Below are 15,947 nucleotides of genomic sequence, written 5' to 3' on the forward strand. Positions count from 1 at the left end.
TGGATATGGTACTATCACAACACTTCATTAAATCGTCATCTTGATATCATTTACAGTTATATAACCATCAAAGACATTGAAAACCATCTTAATTCCACGCCTGGCATCTAATTAAGGACTCTCAACACCATCAGGAGGTTAGAAAACAGATAATTCCTGTATTTCCTCGTGATGTTGAGTTACCAGCTAGCAATTTGACGCCGTGGCCAGGTCGTGCCAGAGTTTCCAGGGACGGTATAAATTCCATGAGCCAAGATGGCCATTTGCTGGTAGGAGCCGCTGACGGGGAGGACCTACGCGTGACACACCCTCCATCAAACCCTTATTTTAAGGTTAGTATATGCAAATTGTTCGAGAAATTTGTTGACAAGTTGTAATGTTATGCATAAGGGTCAAAGTGGAGTGTCATAAAGTGTTATTTTTACGGTAATTAGCAGAGATATGGCTGGCTTGACCTACGGTCCTTCTGTTAACCCATGCGGGAAGTGGCACACACACACACACGTGTATATATATATATATATAATATATATATATATATATATATATATATATATATATATATATATATATATGCATGCATCTGATCCCGGTTATGAGTTCATTTAAATCAAGTTTGAGGACATTGGAGAGGCTCTGGTGTGTATGTGTGAACCATCGTAATGATCGTTTGGTAGTTTCGTTGTGTTGTTCTGCTGCTAAAACGAAGCGCCAAGTTTATTTTCCACTTGATATTCACACTACACCTCATGTTCGGCCATGGCTCAAGACAGATGTTATCCTAACGAGGATAAAATGGGTCATTTCGACCAGCTAAAGCTAAGATAAGGCTTGATGGCCGGACGCCATCTTGTTTCCGACAAGGGCCCAAATGTCATTATTTACGTTATTACTATTACAAAATAACACACCCAATCCTTTCCTATCTTCATCTTGCCGTCGATAATGACCTAATGACCAGAATTACCAGCAAAATGCAATGATATAGTGTGCGGTGATGAGGGAATAAAGCCAGTAGAGCAATAATTGTACTTATATATATACGTTAACACAGCCATGACGGTTAATGAAGAACAAGTTAATATCTAAGGTTAATGTGTTTAATTACCATGTCATTTTAACGTTAAAATCTAAGGTTAATGCCAAAATAGTAATTTTACCGTCTTACAATAAATAATGGATTCTTATGATGTCGTCTAAGGTCAATTTCGCGTTAAAGATTTAATGTAAATCCTGTGATTATTAGTTTTTCACACTGGGGGGTTGAGTGTTGCAGTAGTGTTGCCTTAGTTTGTATATATTGCTACACACAACACAAATGTCAACACATGATCATCATCTCGGGTTCCAGGATGATGAGGCGGACCAGCCAGCCACACCAAGGAGTCGACCCCAAGCTGGATCCCCAACCTGATCCCTCACACCACTTAACATCCTCGTATATACTCGAGATTATTGACATGACAACACACATCACTTACGTCAATCTGGTTCACGAAGAATTGACACCTCTTTGTTTCCCCGCAGGTCACTGTGACTCCTTGAACCACCGGCTTGTGGGCTCGAGCACGACTTCTACTACGGAGGAGGAGGTCCACGTCCATGTCTTGACAGGTTCTCCTCCAGCTCACTAGTGATCAGATCGAGAACCTGTTGACTCGTATAAATAATGTAAGTATAAGAAACAGCATCCGATCCCATGTAACAACATTGGATATCTTTACTTTGGCTCGGATCCCATTTAATCCGATAGGCTGGTACGTCTTTTGATGTGTGGCGTAGAATGCACCAGGAATGAATAAGGGCAGCATGAATAATGTACATGTGTATATATGTATATGTCTGTGTATGTATATATATGTATACGTTAAACTGTATATGTATGTATATGTGCATGTGTGGACGTGTATGGCTATACGTGTGTATGTGGGTGGGTTGGGCCATTCTTTCGTCTGTTTCCTTGAGCTACCTCGCTAATGCGGGAGACAGTGACAAAGTATAATAATATAATAATAATATGTAGAGGCATTTGGATGAGTTTTGCAGGGAAATAGTGCAAATGACTGGGAGAAGAATAAAAGAAAGAGGCAGGAGGTCAAGAAAAAGGTGCAAGAAATGAAAAAGAGGGCAAATGAGAAATGGGGTGAGAGAGTATCATTAAAGTTTAGGAAGAATAAAAAGATTTTTGGAAGGAGGTAAATAAAGTGCGTAAGATGAGAGAACAAATGGGAACATCGTTGAGAGGTAATAACAAGTATTGGTGATGTGAGAAGGAGATGGAGTGAGTATTTCGAAGGTTTGTTGAATGTGTTTGATGATAAGAGTGGCAGATATAGGGTGTTTTGGATGAGGTGGTGTGTGAAGTGAGAGGGTTAGGGAGAATGATTTGGTAAACAGAGTAGAGGTAGTAAAAGCTTTGTGGAAGATGAAAGCCAGCAAGACTGCGGGTTTGGATGGTATTGCAGTGGAATTTATTAAAAAAGGAGGTGAATTTGTTGTTGACTGGTTGGTAAATATATTTAAAGTATGTATGACTCATGGTGAGGTGCCTGAGGATTGGCAGAATGCATGCATAGTGCCATTGTACAAAGGCAAAGGGGATAAAGGTGAGTGCTAAAATTACAGAGTATAAGTTTGTTGAGTATTCCTGGGAAATTATATGGGAGGGTATTGATTGAGAGGGTGAAGGCATGTACAGAGCATCAGATTGGGGAAGAGCAGCATGGTTTCAGAAGTGGTAGAGGATGTGTGGATCAGATGTTTGCTTTGAAGAATGTACGTGAGAAATACTTAGAAAAGCAAATGGATTATTTGGAACAAGTATGCCTTTATACTAGTTAAATTGTACAATCAAACTGTAAATTACTTTTAATTCTAAGGTGTCAATATGACAAACAAGAAAAATCCTGAAGAAAGCCTTTGCAACTAGTCTCGTATTGCTTTCCTTGTATGGGAATCGGTGGAGCCATCAGTGACACTATACCAGTCTCTTGCCATAATGAATGACCACTTAACCCTACTGAGAGGAGAGCAGAGGTTGAATTCAATTTGATATCAACTGCACCCAGGGTAAAAACAATTTATGCTGTGATTGTACATTGTTTCTTTACTAAAGGTAAGCAAAAACTTGCGTGGATATGGTATTGTCTCGTACTTAAAAAGTCTGTAAACTTGTCATGATGACAGTTACCTGTAGTTTACCTAATAATCTGCAAATAGTTTGTGTGGGAAAACAAGGGTACATGAAGTTGCAATCATGGTGCAAATATAGTATCTTGTGTAGGACTTTGCTCCTGATTAGAAAACCTTCCCTTGAGACATGTAGGAATTGCTTAGCCTTTGAGGCCTTTAAAAGCTCTCAGCTGGGCAGAGATTAAGTTCATAAAAAAAAAGCTTGTTACAAAAAATACTTTAGTTTTGTTCAAGAATGTTGGTTCCATTTATAAAATTTAGTTGTGGATATTTACAAAACACATTGTTGCCCACTTAGAACCCTGTTGACAGTATTGTATTAGTTACGGAAGAATTTTGCCTTATTTTTTCCTATGACTTTTATATTAAAAAAGATGGCCAAATTCATCATCCATCCTTAATGACCAGAGGTTTTTTTGCATTTTACAAAATGATGTAAGGGAATCTGTATGTGCGCGAAAGTTGAAAACCATTGCAATATGTGAATACTTAAAAATTCCAATTTTCAGGTATACCGATACAATAAAGTGACGAAGAATTTTGAAATGTTCCAACATTTGACTGCTTATGGAGTGGTTGACCAGGCAGTGCTTCAATGTGGATAACAGCCTTTATTTGCTCCTTGTTTCCAGTGCTGAAGCCAAGTTGTATGTATATGACTATCACCATCATGAGGTAAGTTGAATGTTCTGGAAAAATAGAAAAATGTCAGTACCAGTAAATTTACCTTAGTCTCTCCTTTAATGAAACTAATTCCTAACTACATGCCCTGGTTCAATCCATTGACTGCATGTCGACCCTAGTATACCAAGTCATTCCACCAATGCCATCCTCCATCAAGCCACCTCACAACACATATTGTCCTCAAACATTTCATTTCCAACACATCCACCCTCCTCCGCACAACTCGACCTATAGCCCACGCCTCGCAACCATATAACATTGTTGGAACCACTTTTCCTTCAAACATACCCATTTTTCCTCTGAGATGCCATCCTCCAGCACTTCCTCACATTGCCCTCTCCCTCCCTCTCTCATTCCTTCACCAAGGTCTCCACCCTCCACCAGTGCCACCCTCCCTCCCTCCTTCACCAAGGTGACCACCCTCCACCAGTGCCACCCTCCCTCCCTCCTTCACCAAGGTGACCACCCTCCACCATCGCTTCACTCCACAAGAGATACGCCTCCAGATTTAGGGCCACACTGGGGTATTTTGACACCAGGATCTTATTGAAGTTTGATACACGTAAATCTCCGCCATCTTAGGACGGTAGGGTTCAGTGGGTGGAGACTGAACAATGTTGGTGATAGCATTGGAGACACAGTAGGGGTAATGGTGGTAGTGGTGAAGGTCACCAGGGGATTCTCTGATGGGATTAATTCCAGAACAAAAGTGGAAACATGGTCTAGCATTAAACAGCAGATAAATGCAGCTTTCCCCTGCTTTTCAAGAACTGTGGAACAACAGGTTCAGAAGAGGTATCACAACATTATATCCTCAGGAAAGAATAAGATTGCTACTCATAAGAGGCTCTTCTGTAAAACAGATAAGTAACTTATAAAACTATACCCATTTTGTAAGAGGCTAACAGATAACACTTTCCAGAGTGGAGGACCAGTAGGTCGCTCTTTATGGAGCAAAAATGGAAATAAGACAGTTTCATAGTCTCAATGTGAAATAGGTTAGGCATAAGCTAAGTTGTATGAAAAAGACTTGCATAGGCTAAGTTATTGCCATACAATGCTTGTGAATTTGTCTTAATTGCTGTATGTATTTTTACAGGTGGTGGTCCACTACATGATAAGCCTCTGCTTGATCCTGTCACATGCAGTAGCAGGTATTCTTGGTGCTGACAGCCCAAGCATCACAGGAATTTCAGCTATGATTCTGACTAATGATTCGTGTGAGGATACCACTAGTTTAGCAATTTGTATAATATTTTCTTTGTTCACCAGAAGTAACCATTTGTGGCGCTGAAATTTGTATGTTCTTATAATTTCTTCCCATATGACTTGGCTTAAGTCAAGAGGGCTTTTTATAGTATTATAGAAAAGTATTAAAGTTTAGTAAATCAAATGAGGTTATAATTTAGTTCATATTACAGCCAAAGTTTTAAACTTACATTTTACAGTTAACTTGATTCCTTTCTCTCCCACAGGCTGCGCACCATGATGATACCTCCTCCTCAGTCCTCGCATGAATCCCTGCCTTCAGGTTCAATGCTGATGCATAGGCGTACGTCTACAGACTTGGGACAATCTATCAAAAAAAATAGACCTAAAAATTAGAGAACTGCAAAACAAAAGTGCAATCTACTTGCAGTTAAAATTCCTAACCAATAATTTGTCTATTATTTCTTTGAAACAACTTTTTAACACATCTCAGATTCACTTATAATTTGCTGATACTCTTATCTCCAAATCATAGTGTGTGGACAAGTTAATGTATTTCTTTACTGGAAAAAAAATGTTTACAGAACTGAGTGTTTGATTTCCCAGGTAGAAATAATTTATAACAATCCACAGATTGTTGTGACAAAGGTATGATATGGTTATGAAACATCTTTGGAGTTTGTGATGTCTTTTGTCAAATAAGGAATGTATACCGTATAATGATTTATTATACTTAGTTGCTGTCTCCCGCGTTAGTGAGGTAGCGCAAGGAAAAAGACAAATGAATGGCCCAACCCACCCACACAGACATACATAAATGCCCACACATGCACACATACATACCTATACATTTCAACGTATACATACACAGACATATACATATATACACATGTATATATTCATACTTGCTGCCTTCATCCACTTTCATCGCCACCCTGCCACACATGAAATAGCACCCCACAATCTCCCCATGCTGTAGCGCCAGGAAAAGACAACAAAGGCCACATTCGTTCACACTTGGTCTCTAGCTGTCATGTGTAATGCACCAAAACCACAGCTCCCTTTTCACATCCAGGCCCCACAAAACTTTCCATGGTTTACCCCAGACACTTCACAGGCTCTGGTTCAATCCATTGACAGCACATCGACCCCAGTATACCACATCATTCCAATTCACTCTATTCCTTGCACGCCTTTCACCCTCCTGTATGATCAGGCCCAAATCACTCAAAATCTTTTTCACTTCATCCTTCCACCTCCAATTTGGTCTCCCACTTCTTGTTCCCTCCACCAATGACACAGATATCCTCTTTGCCAATTTTTCCTCGCTCATTCTCTCCATAATTACTAAAGAATTCGACACCTTAAAACCCATCCAAAAAAAAAAAATGATAGTTAACAAAAAATCACCAATCCCTCAAACCTACTAAATGCAATAACCTTGCTTTTATTCACATTTACTCTGCTTTCTTCTTTCACACACTTTAGGAAGCTCGGTCACCAACTTCAGCAGTTTCTCACCCGAATCAGCAACCAGCCCTGTATCATCAGCAAACGACAACTAACTTGCTTCCCAAGCCCCCTCATCCACAACAGACTGCATAATTGCCCCTCTCCAAAACTCTTCCATTCTCCTCCCTAACAACCCCATCCATAAACAAATTAAACAACCATGGAGACATCACACACCCCTGCCGCAAACCTACATTCACTGGGAACCAATCACTTTCCTCTCTTCCTACTATTACACATGCCTTATATCCTTGATGAAAACTTTTCATTGCTTCTAACAACTTGCCTCCCACACCATATATTCTTAATACCTTCTACAGAGTATCTCTATCAACTCTTATCATATGCCTTCTCCAGATCCATAAATGCTACATACAAATCCCTCTGCTTTTCTAAGTATTTCTCATATATATTCTTCAAAGCAAACACCTGATCCACACATCCTCGACCACTTCTGAAATCTGATGCTCCTTACATTCCTTTACCCTCTCAATCAATACCCTCCCATATAATTTCCCAGGAATACTCGACAAACTTATACCTCTGTAACTTGAACACTCGCCTTTATCGCCTTTGTATAATGGCACTATGCATGCATTCTCCCAATCCGCAGGGTTTTCACCATACATACATTGAATATCCTTACCAACCAGTCAACAACAGTCACCCCCTTTTTCAATAAATGCCACTGCAATACCATCCAATCCCACCGAATTGCTGGCTTTCAATTCCTACAAAGCTTTAACTACCTCTTCTCTATTCACCAAACCATTCTCCCTGACCCTCTCACTTCGCACACTATCTTGCAAAGCACCCTTTATCTGCCACTCTATCATCAAACACATTCAGCAAACCTTCAAAATACTCACTCTTATCTCCTCACTTCCACTACTTGTTACCTCCCCATTTAGCCCCCTTCACTGATGTTCTCATTTTGTTCTCTTGTACACTTTATGTACCTCCTTCCAAAACATCTTTTTATCCGCCAACAATGTCCATTCTCCACTAAGTTTTCAGTTTGAAAAAGTGTGCATGATACTGAATCGCTGTTCTGCCATGAAGTGTAAATTAGCAAAGTAGTCTCTGCAACACAAACCTAGAGGTGCATCTCCTGGGTATAAGTGATTTGAGTGTGCTGCTGCATCCAAATTATATCCAAGAAAAATGTCGAGGTTGCTTTCATCTCGAAGGTGTAAATTCACTTCTTTGCATATATTATGGAGAACAACACACGCCATGATTATATGATAGATTTGTTCTGTCTTGACCCCGAGTCACTTCTCCATGCAAAACGTGCCACCTTCGTTTCAGCTGTCCAATCCCCCTTTCCACAGTACATCTAGTTTTCTTCTTGTGTCCTGTAATACATGAATCTTATTATGTACAAATCTGAGTTTGGACGTTAGTCCCAGGCTAATAATCATCTAGCTTGTTTTCTCATAATCTAGAAATCTTTTGCACACTGGGTTAGGTTAGGTCAATTTTGGATTGTGGAAACACTTAAAAGACATGAAAACTGTTTCTTCTACAGCCTATGTAGATATGTAAACAATATTGACATTTTTTCACAAGTAAACATGCAAGAAAACGTTTAACGTTACCCATTACAAGCTGTCTGAGAACCATCTTCAGGTCTTAGGTAAAGCATCAAAAGCCAACACTTGCAATAGTAATTACTATCACCAATAAGATCTACAGCACCCACACCACCAGGGAAGACCCTAATCTGCATAAATTATGTTTCGTCTACCATCTGTCTGTGCAATAACCCTACTTACAGTAGATTGTGTTGGTCCACAACGTGATCTTTTCCAGTTGCAATATAACGTAAGGTCATCAGCATCACTCAGTTCCGGCGTGATACAGAGCCATGTTCCTTGCTGTAGTACTTTCTATTTCCCGCTACATCTCTGATCTATTTCTCAATCTGTGACCACCTGTCTTCCCGCACAGTCAAGCTGGTATCTTCTGACATCCATCCTCTCGTACACACCCCCAGAACAACGGGGCCTAAAAGTTTTCAGCTGAACAAGTGTTCCTTGTCGTCCCAGCCATGTTTGCCTCACTAAGCAAATTCTTAACTGCTTTTGAGGCTTCTCCATCCCTGAGGCATCAACCAGGAATCTGAAAAAAAAAGTAAAAACTTTGATATGTATTATGCAAAATACAAACATGTTTATTATACTTAATCGCCATCTCCTGCGTTAGCAAGGTAGCGTAAGGAAACAGACGAGAAGTCCAACCCACCCACATACACATAAATGCACCACATATACATACATATACATTTCAATGTATATATCTGTATAAGAGTGGATGAGCCTTTCTTCGTCTGTTTCCTGGCACTTCCTCGCTGATGAGGTAAACAGCGATTATAATAATATGAGTGTATATGTAATATAGGTAATGTATACATGTATGTATTCATACTTAAAATAATAAAGTATACGATATAAACAAAGATCGACAATTATTCAAACCTTTGTATCTCCACTGTTTTAGCAACTTGGACTAGTGAGCAAGGTTGCAAACATGTCCTTTTCACCATCTTCCTATGTCACTGATGTAATGTAATGCAATAAATATTTGTTTACGGAAGTGTATGTTTCATTTATAGAAATAAGACTCCCTGATAAAAGCCATTATCTTGTCTATCTGACTAAAATCAATTATCAAAAATCAGAATAAAAAACTAGAAAAGAAACGCTTAAAACTGATTATCTAAAAGATCTAAGATCCACACTTAAATAACTTTAAAAGAGCCATTAAATTTAATGATCTGTAACGAAAAATATAAACGAAAAAGCATTTTGTTTTGGTCATTTTATAAGTAGTTTACAAAAGCCTATATAAGGTGAGTGGACAGACAGTTACAACCATCCAACCCCTCTGGTGTCTGACCCCAGACTGAGGCTGACCCAGTTCTAAGGGCCTAGGTCAGCAGCTAGATCATGGCACTAAATCAAGGGTCGGCACATAAGGCCCTGAAGTGTACAACCTAAGTTCAACACACTTCACAATACAATTATCAATAAACTCACAAATAACACCAGAGCTACTAAATACATTAATTATCTAAAAGAAAAAAAAAAAATGCCAACCACCACAAATAACTGAGTTAATGATTGAAAGTTAGGTTTTCTTTTAGTGATCTTATGATTCGTTTTCCTTCTTGGCAAGAAAAAGTGTCTAAGTAAATCATTTTCAAAGCCACTATCTATCTATCTATCTATCTATGACGCCCTATGACTCCCTTCTGCAACCACCTCCCCCAAAATAAAGATATGTCCACGGAAATAGTCTCCATAACTAGTATACATCAGTGCCACTTTTTAACTTTTAGTGGCTCACCCTTATTTCTGGTCATCATTTCTCATAAGGAACTTTCTTAAGGGAGTTTGGACTGATGTACTAACTGCGTTTTGGCTGTGTTTCGAAGCCTCATTGAGTCAGTTGAATCGGAACAGCTTCGTTCAGGCGAGTCCCGTATTTTCCACTGCTGTACTACAAAAGACGTCTTAAAAATAACTATAAAAGCTTCAGAATTGTACTATTGAGTTACCTTCCTCTTTAAAACGTAATTTCTGGTATAAAAATCCAAGTTCTGTACGTTATTTCATACTTTATGAGACAGGTTCGAACTTCACTGCTTCACACAAGTAAGAAGAGAAAGTATGAAACACTGCCATCTATGTTTTGGATATGGTACTAAAACTGCCACCTATGTTTTGGATATGGTACTATCACAACACTTCATTAAATCGTCATCTTGATATCATTTACAGTTATATAACCATCAAAGACATTGAAAACCATCTTAATTACACCCTGGCATCTAATGAAGGACTCTCAACACCATCAGGAGGTTAGAAAACAGATAATTCCTGTATTTCCTCGTGATGTTGAGTTACCAGCTAGCAATTTGACGCCGTGGCCAGGTCGTGCCAGAGTTTCCAGGGACGGTATAAATTCCATGAGCCAAGATGGCCATTTGCTGGTAGGAGCCGCTGACGGGGAGGACCTACGCGTGACACACCGTCCATCAAACCCTTATTTTAAGGTTAGTATATGCAAATTGTTCGAGAAATTTGTTGACCAGTTGTAATGTTATGCATAAGGGTCAAAGTGGAGTGTCATAAAGTGTTATTTTTACGGTAATTAGCAGAGATATGGCTGGCTTGACCTACGGTCCTTCTGTTAACCCATGCGGGAAGTGGCACACACACACACGTGTATATATATATATATATATATATATATATATATATATATATATATATATATATATATATATATATATATATATATATGCATGCATCTGATCCCGGTTATGAGTTCATTTAAATCAAGTTTGAGGACATTGGAGAGGCTCTGGTGTGTGTGTGAACCATCGTAATGATCGTTTGGTAGTTTCGTTGTGTTGTTCTGCTGCTAAAACGAAGCGCCAAGTTTATTTTCCACTTGATATTCACACTACACCTCATGTTCGGCCATGGCTCAAGACAGTTGTTATCCTAACGAGGATAAAATGGGTCATTTCGACCAACTAAAGCTAAGATAAGGCTTGATGGCCGGACGCCATCTTGTTTCCGACAAGGGCCCAAATGTCATTATTTACGTTATTACTATTACAAAATAACACACCCAATCCTTTCCTATCTTCATCTTGCCGTCGATAATGACCTAATGACCAGAATTACCAGCAAAATGCAATGATATAGTGTGCGGTGATGAGGGAATAAAGCCAGTAGAGCAATAATTGTACTTATATATATACGTTAACACAGCCATGACGGTTAATGAAGAACAAGTTAATATCTAAGGTTAATGTGTTTAATTACCATGTCATTTTAACGTTAAAATCTAAGGTTAATGCCAAAATAGTAATTTTACCGTCTTACAATAAATAATGGATTCTTATGATGTCGTCTAAGGTCAATTTCGCGTTAAAGATTTAATGTAAATCCTGTGATTATTAGTTTTTCACACTGGGGGGTTGAGTGTTGCAGTAGTGTTGCCTTAGTTTGTATATATTGCTACACACAACACAAATGTCAACACATGATCATCATCTCGGGTTCCAGGATGATGAGGCGGGCCCACACCAAGGAGTCGACCCCAAGCTGGATCCCAACCTGATCCCTCACACCACTTAACATCCTCGTATATACTCGAGATTATTGACATGACAACACACATCACTTACGTCAATCTGGTTCACGAAGAATTGACACCTCTTTGTTTCCCCGCAGGTCACTGTGACTCCTTGAACCGGCTTCTGGGCTCGAGCACGACTTACACGGAGGAGCACGTCTTGACAGCTTCTCCTCCAGCTCACTAGTGATCAGATCCTGAACCTGTTGACTCGTATAAATAATGTAAGTATAAGAAACAGCATCCGATCCCATGTAACAACATTGGATATCTTTACGTTGGCTCTTATCCCATTGAATCCGATGCGCTCGTACGTCTTTTGATGGGTGACGTAGAATGCACCATGTATTTTGTTATAATGAGTTCTATTTAACTTTTATCATTGGATTTTATTATTAAATACCTCAAAATGTGTTAATAATAAATTGTTTTTAACAATTTTTTTATGTAGTTGGTACACAGCCAACATGGTGCATTTGACCATAGCCTATTGTGATTGATGTCAACACAGTAATAAGTTACATATGAAAACCATACAGAGATGACCCTTATGGTGTGATCGGCCCTTACTCTTAGCCTCCATCTATCACATACTCTTCTAAACTCAGTCACAAAATTCTGTACTCGCTCAAATATATCAATGCTGTATCATAACAAACAATAACTGACTGACTTTTCATGTCCCTCTCATCCCCTACAGACTTCATATTCGCCCTTCTCTCTTAGATTCTTACATATTCTTGTCACACCAACTCATATATAAACACCCATGGGGACATCACACCCTTCCCCCTGCATAATCCAGTCATTCCTGACCATCTTTCCTAATCACATATGTACACTTGTGTATATCCCTCTTTCTAAACTAGACATTCCCAATAACCAGTCCTTTTTCAGCACACAACTGCACAAGCTGTACACCATTTCCACTGATAAAACATTTCCAGCAATTTGTCGTAGTCAAGTGGATGATTACACCAGTGTTGGCCTTCCACCTGAGCAGCTTCCTGTGCCTCTGGTGACCTGGACTTTCCACCCAACCTCTGGGATCCTGGACTCTGAGCTAGGTCAGTGACGTGGCCACCTTGGTTGTGTCCTGGACCTCTGAGTTGCTATATTCTTGGTCCTGGACCCCCTAGTCTTACCTGATGTATCAGATTAATTTCCTGATGAAGTGCCTGACAACCCTGGTATACACCAACTCTGTATCTAATTTTACAGTAAAATTTCATTCAGTAACATAAAAAAATAAATTTTTACAATTATCATTGTAAAATTTTTTGATGATACTGAATGAAATTTTACTGTAGAATTAGACAGTGTTGGTGTATACCAGGGTTGTCAGGCACTTCATCTGGAAATTAATCTGATACATCAGGTAAGACTAGGGGGTCCAGGACCAAGAATATAGCAACCCAGGGGTCCAGGACACAACCAAGGTGGCCATGTCACTGACCTAGCTCAGAGTCCAGGATCCCAGAGGTTGGGTGGAAAGTCTAGGTCACCTGGAATCCAGGTCACCAGAGGTCCAGGAGGCTGTTCTGGTGTCCATAGGTACAAGGAGCTGCTCGGGTGGAAGGCCACCACTATTCAATATTAGCACGCGCTTCTTATAGAGGCTTACGACCAATATCACCTTGCTTGGTACATTCTCGAAAAAAGGTCACTTACATTCTTGTGGCTATCAACAAAGAAGCTGCTTGTTAATAAAAAAAAATATGCTATGATACACTGTAATAAGCATAAATATTGTCCCTTCTCATTTTAAAGAATTACTATTGTACTGTATATTTGTACATCAATTTAGAAAATATTCTTTTACCAAAAAATACAACAGCCCTATAATATAAACTGATCTTTTATGGTACACATATATATGTATTGTTATGTGGTGTGTGAAGTGAGAGGGTCAGGGTGAATAGTTTGGTTAAGAGAGGTGGTGAAAGCCTTGCGGAAGATGAAAACCAGAAAGGTGGCAGGTTTGGAGGGTACTGCAGTTGAATTTATTAAGAAATGGGGTGACTGTGTTGTTGATTGGTAATGTATGTGTGAATCATGGTGAAGTGGCTGAGGATTGGCAGAATGCATGTTTATTGCCACTGTACAAAGGCAAAGGGGATATTAAATTGTATGGGAGGGCATTGATTGAGAGGGTGAAGACATGTACATAGCATCAGATTGGGGCTGAGCTGTAAGGTTTCAGAAGTGGCAGAGGACGTGTGGATCAGGTGTTTGCTTTGAAGAATGTGTGTCAGAAATACTTAGAAAAACAGATGGATCTGTATGTAGCATTTATGGATCTTGAGAAGGCATATGATAGGGTTGATAGAAATGCTTTGTGGAAGATCTTAAGAGTACATGGTGTGGGAGAAAGGCTGCGAGAAGCAGTGAAAAGTTTTTATCAATGGTGTAAGGCATATGTATGAGTTGGAGAGGAGAGTGATTGGTTCCCAGTGAAGGTCAGTCTGCAGCAGGGGTGTGTGATGTCCCCATGGTTGTTTAATTTGTTTATGGATGGGGTGGTTAGGGTGGTAAATGCAGGAGTTTTGCAAAGAGGGGCAAGTATGCAATCTGTTGGGATGAGAGGACCTGGGAAGTGAGTCGGTTTTTGTTCACTGATGATACAGCACTGGTGGCTGATTTGATTGAGAGACTGCAGAAGTCTTGGAAATGTTTGAGGACAGTATGTGGTGTGAGGTGGTTTGACTGGGTAAGTAATGAAAGGGTAAGAGATGTGTGGTAATAAATAGTGTAGTTGAGAAAGAGCAGATGAAAGCGTGTTGAAATGCTTTGGATACATGGAGAGAATGAGTAAGGAAAAGCTGACAAAGAGGATATATGTATCAGAGGTGGAGGCAACAAGAAGTGGGAGACCAAACTGGAGGTGGGAGGATGGAGTGAAAAAGAGTTTGAGCAATTGGGGCCTGAACTTACAGGAGGGTGAGAGGCATGCAAAGAGTAGCATGAATTGGAATGATGCAGTATACCAGGGTCAACGTGCTATCAGTGTACTGAACCAGGACAAGTGAAACGTCTGGGGTAATCCACGGAATGGTCTGTAGGGCCCGGATGCGGATAGGGAGCTGTGGTTTTGGTGCATTACACATGACAACTAGAGACTGAGTGTGAATGAATGTGGCCTTTTTTGTCTGTTTTCCTGGCACTACCGTGCTGACATGGGGAAGCAATGCTGTTTCCTGTGGGGTGGGGCGCCTGGAATGGATGAAGGCAAGCAAGTGTGAAAATGTACTTGTATATGTGTATATGCTGATATGCACGTGTATGTGCATTTATGTATATAATGTGTATATGAGTGGATGGGTCATTCTTTGTCTTTTTCCTGATGCTACCTTCTAACTAGTAGCACATCTCTATAGTCTTACACTAAGTAAGTCCACCTGCTGCACTAGAAACATCTCTATGACCTATTTCATCCTTATCCTAGTTCTACACACTACTTGGCACACACACACACACACACACACACACACACACACACACACACACATCTGTATTCACATTGTCCTCCAAACCTGAGTTTGTATCTAACCCTCTTTCAATTTGTTCATCTGTTATACTGTTTTGTGGTCTTTCTTCATTGTCCAAGTCTCATTCACTAGTCTCTTAAAACCTGTTTATTGCATCATATAGTCCCTGAATTTATCATCTCGTATGAACTCATCCAACCTCTGATTCGCTGTTTCTTTATGACAGGTCTTGTCTCTAAGAGTATTTGCTTTGATCGTTAACATGTTTCCTTCCAATGGGTCAAGATCTTTTAGCTGTCTTACTGTAGCACCATGCACCTTTCAAATTCCTGATTCTTCTATTTTTCTTTTCAAGTGAGACACCTATCTCTATAGAATTCCACATATACAAACTATATTACGGGGCTTTAACTGTCTGTCAGGTATCATTAGTTGAGGAATAACATTCATGCTTGTCCCACAGTCAACCTGAAATTTCACTTTATTGCTTACCTCCATTGATGTCATGATGGCTTCATTGCTGAGTCGTGTTGAAAGCTTCATAAAATACACGACATCGGGGTCGTCCTTCGTGGATGCCATAATGGCCTCATCGTTGCATCATGTCGAAAGCTTGTAACACACAGGAAATTGGGGTTGGCTTTTCTATCAGGATCCTCTTGAATACCACTGACCATACTTCTAAAACCCTTGCCTGGTTTTGATCTG

At 39.7% G+C, this 15,947-nt stretch overlaps 2 long non-coding RNA genes across 5 annotated transcripts in view; one reads left to right on the top strand and one right to left on the bottom strand.

Moving 5' to 3' along the window:
- The window catches only part of LOC139765237 (uncharacterized), a 37,788-nt gene extending 21,847 nt beyond the window's left edge, over positions 1-15,941 (bottom strand). For 3 of the 4 annotated variants that reach the window (XR_011716614.1, XR_011716615.1, XR_011716613.1), the window contains exons 1-6: positions 15,732-15,941; positions 11,804-11,954; positions 8,376-8,721; positions 7,694-7,955; positions 5,316-5,452; positions 1,482-1,650 (exon numbers count right to left, since the gene is read on the bottom strand). This is a non-coding gene — a long non-coding RNA (uncharacterized lncRNA). Of the gene's footprint in view, positions 1-1,481; positions 1,651-1,955; positions 3,882-5,315; positions 5,453-7,693; positions 7,956-8,375; positions 8,722-11,803; positions 11,955-15,731 lie in introns of those variants that run through there. The other variant, XR_011716616.1, reaches the window with a different exon arrangement.
- Positions 347-12,691, top strand: LOC139765238 (uncharacterized). The gene is made up of 2 exons (XR_011716617.1): positions 347-1,135; positions 11,421-12,691. It is a non-coding gene; the product is annotated as an uncharacterized lncRNA (long non-coding RNA).
- Positions 15,942-15,947: the final 6 nt, after the last annotated feature.

The sequence above is a fragment of the Panulirus ornatus genome, chromosome 53 (assembly GCF_036320965.1).
Source record: "Panulirus ornatus isolate Po-2019 chromosome 53, ASM3632096v1, whole genome shotgun sequence".
Classification (NCBI taxonomy): Eukaryota; Metazoa; Arthropoda; class Malacostraca; order Decapoda; family Palinuridae; genus Panulirus; species Panulirus ornatus.